Source organism: Cupressus sempervirens, chromosome 11 (genome assembly GCF_028749045.1).
Source record: "Cupressus sempervirens isolate cs-2001-9-10 chromosome 11, ASM2874904v1, whole genome shotgun sequence".
NCBI classification, from domain to species: Eukaryota; Viridiplantae; Streptophyta; class Pinopsida; order Cupressales; family Cupressaceae; genus Cupressus; species Cupressus sempervirens.
Genome location: NC_143128.1, coordinates 657111223 through 657117991, shown reverse-complemented (window position 1 = coordinate 657117991; position 6769 = coordinate 657111223).

Sequence of the window (6769 nt, the reverse complement as noted above, 5' to 3'; positions counted from 1 at the left end):
AGGTGAAATATCATACGATTATTAAAGTTTCTCACTGGTGATTGCATTAGTGGATTCTAGGAAGCCCTGCTCTTGTTTTCATTAGTTTCCTATCGATTTATTTGAAAGATTAACTCACAACATGTTTTTTTTTAGCTTATGTTTTTTAGGATTTTAATTTCACATTATTTTCTTTGAATTTCATGTTATTTTATTTTAGTTTCATTATTTTCTTTGCTAACCCCTTGCTAGAATAGGAATTCATTATAGTTGTATTGTTAGATTGCATTCATTGAAAAATAGAAAATACAAAAAACATTGTTCTTTTGTATATTATTTTGAGACAGCAAAAAAATGAGATCATAATAGAACCAAAAAAGGCCTCCTCATGAACAATCATATTTATCTTCAATTGAGTGGATTTTGGTATGTCGCAAGACAAATACTGAACCTTGGAATTGGTCCCAAAAGATTAGCTTTTCAAGAGAGAAATTGGCCAATGGATTCTTGCCACTAACCTCATGCATAACAACTGTCCAATAGAAATGGTGCTAGATGGAGGGACATTTAGACTCCAGGAAAGGAAAAAAATTTGTCAAAGTTTTAGAATTTTTCACTTCTACAAAAATCTGCACTTCACACAAGTTGAAAAAAATTTCTAAGTTTTTAGAGAAATTTAGGTCTATAGCTCCATACCTTCGTAGGTACATACATTTGAAAATCCATAGGTACATAGGTCCGTAGGTCCACAACTTTGCAGGTGCATAGGTGTACACAATTTAGAGAGGTGAGAAAGTGTACTTTTTTAGAGGTGCACTTTTTCCAAGATTGATGCAAATTGGAGGATATTGATCCAAAATCCCCATTTCAGTGAGCATTAAGGTCTACACCAACTGCACATGAGTTTCTCAAGCTTACCCACTTTCAAAAATCACATAGTGACAAGGGAACATCTCGTATTCAACCACTTCCATTCAAACTTTCATCATCTTCTTCAACTCCATCTCCACTCCAACCACTTGGTGGACCACCACATATTCCAATAGCTACTCCTCAACAACCACTATTAGGTCCACCAAACCCTCAAATGGAATTTTTTGTGAACGTTGTGGACTCACCAATAAACTTGAGAGATGCACTCCATGACTTCCCTAAGGATCCTAAGAAGTTTTTCCCTAGATTCATCTATGGTGAAACACAAATTGCCAAAGATTATGTCAAGGTATTCAAGGAAATTTAAAATCATAAGAAAATTGCTAATGAGGATGTGGTTCTCCATTTATTCCCCTACTCTTTGGTGGAAATTGCCTTCAATTGGTAAATTAATTTGCCAATGGAATGCATTGGAGATTGGAATACTTTCAAAAAAAATTTCTTGGAACAATTCAAAACTTTCATCAACCCAACTATGATACATCAACAATTCATATCAATCAAAAGGGACCTAGCTGAGATAGTTTCATGCTTCAACCATCACTTTCATATGGCATATCACAAGCTAGAGGCACCATACACTATACTATTTGAAGCTACTATTCTTATTTATCTAAATGCTATGGATCATCTTACTACAATTTTTTTGAGAAGACTTCCTACATCAAATATTGACACATTGGATAAAGTCTTCATAGAAGCGATCGCATTCATAAAGCAAGCCAATCCTAATGGAGGAGGAATGATGCTTCCAATGCAAGCAGTCACTACAATATGAACATACCCCATGGGAGCACCCACGGTGCCTAGCTAGTTCATACATATGAATCTAGTTCCATTACAATAGGCACCTACTCCATAGAGTCATGCGATAAAATATCTAAGGTATGAACCTCCAAAAATAGCTTTCTTTGAATATAAGGCCATAGTTCCCTTGGAAATAGACAATAACCTCATTTCAAAAGTTGGTCAAATGAAGAAGACTATGTCACAGATGAACAATGAATTAACACATCTTAGATTATTACAAGGACAAAATAATAGCTTCCAAAGAAACAATGCTAGCCCCTACAACAACAATTATGGCTAGAATTACAATGGGATCTTCAATGTGAACAATAACAACAACAATGTACAAAACAACAATGGAGGAAACAACTTCAGTCCTCTTGATCACAATAATGGTTTCCAAATGTAGAACTAACAACGAAACACCTGCCTGAATAATGGCAACATTTTTGATAATAACAACAACAATAATGTTCAGTATGATGATAGCTAAAATGTGCTTAACAAAGATGGTTCATACTATAATGTTAATCAGGAGGTGAATCAACATTCACAAGTAAATGACAATCCTCCTCTTGTACAATTTAATGCTATGCTATTGGAATCTTACAATTCTGCACATAATAGACAAGTGGAACAACTAGCAAATGAGGAATTCTCATTCCCATTTAGTTAGGAACCTAATATTTAGCATGATGAGATATTTTCCTTTTGTAGTGATAATCAAAATACATATAATCTAAGAAATAGAAAGGAACCTTTGATGGATGGGATTCCTCCAGGTTTACAACCAACTCCACCTAATCCAAGAGCAAGTAACAATCTGCCATCAGTAAGACCAGTGTATGGAGGACAATAGCGTTAGGTTAAAGTGAATGTACCAACAATACTAAAGAGTCTTTCTTGGTCCACTACAAAGTACAATGTGGTAGAGAATTTGAAAAGAACTAAAGCCAATATGTCCACATTTGACATGTTGCAAAATTGTCCACAACAACGAGAAGCTCTTATGAAGATATTAGATCATAAAAGGTTTCCTACAATATGAATATTGTTCCTCAAAAGATAGTATCTCAATAAGTAAATGCTATAGAAGTGATGCCCACTATATTCAAAGAAAAAATTGAGGTACCCCCATTTTTACTTAGCATTAGGATATATGGGAAGAATCTTCACAGTTGCATCATTGGCTTGGGAGCTTCATGTAATGTAATGTCATTATCAATAGCTCAAAGGTTAGGAGTTAGTCCTCAACCCTCTAATCAAGTGGTAATACAGTTGGATAAAATAGAGGTAAAAGTCATTGGTGTATTGAAAGATATGTAGATACAATTCATAGTTGACCCTCAAATTCAGGATGTTATTGACATACATGTAGTTGATATCCTAGAAATATATTGGTTGCATCTAAGTAGAAAATGGATGAAATGTCTGAGAGGATGGTTTTCTATAGACTTCACTCAATTGTGGTTACCATTGAAGGGATTGAACAATCAAAAAAAGATAGATGCTGAGCCCAAATTGAAAACAATGGTTACAAATTACAATGTCCTGAATGAGATAACATTCTTACAATTAGATTTGGGTTCATATAAAATGATGGTATTGGATATGGTCCCAACTAATACACCTCAAGATTAGAATGAAGAACCTAAGGTGCCAGTACCCAAAAGTGAAATTGTGACATAGTTCATAGACAGTATGGTGACTAATTTACAATGTTTAGGAGAGTAAGCTGACCCCGACATCCTCTTCCTTCTAGGATTTTGTCAATTGCATAAATATAGTCACTCAAAATTTGAATGCTCATCATGTCAAGAAGTAGTACCAAAGGTACTAACACACATAATGGAAAACAAGGATAAAAACACCTCAACAAATGAATCCATGAAAAGCCAAATTTTGGTGAACTCATCCAACCTTGTTGAAAATATTGAAGAGGAAAGAAAAGATTTAAATGTATCATATAGTGATACCTTGTCAGATTGGGGAGGTTTTTCTTCTCCTCCTCTAGGGATGATCAAAGTACAAAGAAGAAGATGGAATGTAAAAGGTAAAGGATGGACTTTAGTAGTCATTCATCCTAAATGTAAAGTTGAGGAAATCAAAGAACTAATAGGGGAAATTCAAGATAAACAAGAAAAACATACACTTCCTCTATCCATAAATTATGAAGCGAAATAATCGAGTCCTACACAAGGAAAGTTACAATGGATTCCTAAGAAACAATCATTCAAGGATCAAGTGAAAGAGAAGTTAAGGATGAATAAACATAAAGTCAGAAAACCCAAGGAAAATGCAATTTGGACACTCCGCTTTGATGGTTGTAGGTGCAAGATGGGAGCTAGTGTAGGCATCGAATTGGTCAACCCAAAAGGTAGGTCTTTCTATGTCGCATATTGATTGTAGTTTAGATGTACTAACAATGTGATAGAATACAAGGAACTAATTTGAGGACTTCTCCTTGGACTAGAGAAAGGAGTTACAGCTCTCATAATCAAAGGGGATTCTCAATTGGTCATACAACAAGTAAAATATATATACTCTTGCAATGATAAAAGATTACTTACAAAAAAAGGGTATGGCATATATTGGATGACTTTGAAGCTTTAAAAATCAAATCCATTCCAAGAAGAAAGAACATGGTAGTAGATGCTCTTGCCATTTCAGAAAATGCTTTATAGCCAATTGAAAGAACCAAGTTGGAAAGATTTTTAGTGGAATTGGTTGTATTCCATCCATTCCTAATAATATCTCAAACCTTCAAGGCTTTCAAGATGATCAACATATAATTGAGTTTATCATGTGCAACCACCATTTTGAAGGACAAGAGATTGATGATACACTGGATGACAAACCTAAAGATGATGAGCTTGAGGATGAGGATGAGATTCTTAATCTAAAGACCAACACTATTCTAAAGGGAATGATTGAACTTGAACATATCTTTGATTGTGATGAGTCAACACTCAATAGAAGGGAAACTCAAGAAAAGGGAATCAAAGAATGTGACTCATACAATTTAGGTACTGATGAAGAACCAAAAATGATACATATAGGAAAGGTGTGCAACTCACAGGAAAGGAAAGACATGCTCAAGTTACTCATCGAGTATAAGGATGTCATTGCTTGGAGCTATGAAGAGCTGAAGGCTTATGATCCTAAGATTATCACACATGACATCCTATTGAAGCCAGATGCTAAACCATTTTGACAGAGAAAAAGATCGGTAAATCCTATCATTGAACCACTCATCATGCAAGAAGTAAAGAAGCTACTAGATGCTAAGATCATATTTCCTATCTGCCATTCCACATGGGTGGAAAATTTGGTTCTCATGTGAAAGAAGATTGGAGAGATTTTTCTTTGTGTTGACTTTCATAACTTGAATCTAGCATCTCAGAAGGACAATTATCCTCTACCCTCACTTGATGAGGTTTTACAAATTGTGAATGGTTCAAAAATGATATCCTTCCTAGATGGTTACTCAGGATACAATCAAGTGATGGTTGATGAAGAAGATAGACTAAAGATGGCTTTCACAATGAAGTGGGGAACTTTTTCCTATAGAAGAATGCTTTTTGGACTAATTAACATAGGGGCTACATTTCAACTAGCGATGGGTGAAGCTTTCAAAGGATTGATGAATAGATGCATAGTTATCTACATGGATGACTTAACTATCTTTTCAAAAGATCAAAGTACCCACATTATCGATCTAAGATAAGTATTCAATAGGTGTTGTAAATATGGCATATCTCTCAATCCCAAGAAATGATTATTTGGCATTACTAAAGGAAAGCTCCTAGGGCATGTCATTTTTTGAAGCTAGAATCTCCATTGATCCTTATAGGGTCGAAGCAATTATGAAGTTGGCACCTCCACATAGTCAGAAAGAATTGAAGTCTTTCTTTGGGAAGATATATTTTGTATGAAAATTCATAAGTGGATTTGTAGAGATAGTTTGTCCCCTTAATGATTTACTCAAAAAAGGGGCTAAGATGGAGTGGGTTTAAGAGATAAAGAAATCATTTGAAGATATCAAGGCTTCCATTTCTACGGCCCTGATTTTGGTGAGCCCTAATTACGAGTTGTCTTTTAAGATCTATTCCTTTGCTTCTAAACAATCTTGTGTAGGGGTCTTGAAATAGAAGAAGGAAAAGGAGGATGAAAGACAAATTGCCTTCTTGAGTTGCCCGCTAAAGAATGCAAAGTTGAATTATTCAAACCTTGATAAACAATACTTTCCATTAATCAAGGCAATAAAGAAATTTTTTCATTGCATACTAAAGAGCAAGGTGTAAACAATTGTACTTGATCCAATAGTAAAGATTCTTTTGATGCAAAATGAACTTAATGAAAGAAGAGGAAAGTGGATGGCTATTCTTTGACAATTCGATCTTCAAATTCAATCTATGAGATTAGTCAAAACTCAAGGTTTGTCAAAGATGATAGTTAATAACTAGGATGGAAATGAAAGGGAATTCAAGTTTGACGATGGAAGAAATGAAAATGATCGAAAGAAGATGGTTGTATCACAAGTTGACATTAATCAGGGTGTGGTGATAGATGTTTGGTATCAAGACATTGTTTACTATCTCCTACAAGACTAGTGTCCCAAATTGATGAATAGTTTACAACGTAGGGGACTTAAGATGAAATGTGAGTCCTACATGTTACATGATAACAAGTTGTATAAAAGGAACTATGAAGGGATCTATTTGAAATGGTTAGAACATGAAAAAGCTAGAGAAGTCATGGAACATTTCCATGACAAGTATGGTATAGGACATAGTTCAACAAAAGTAACAACTCACATGATTCTAAGATCAGGTTATTTTTGGCCCTCGATATTCAAAGACACTTTTGAACATGTGAATTCTTTCCATATATGTCAGACCTATGCCAATAGAGAAGGGAATCTGGCAATTCCCTTACAACCTATGTATGAGATATGCCCCTTTGCAAAGTGGGGACTAGATTTCATTGGTCCGGTCAACCCACCATCATCAACTAGACACACATTTATTCTCATAGCTATAGACTATCATACACAATGGATAGAGGC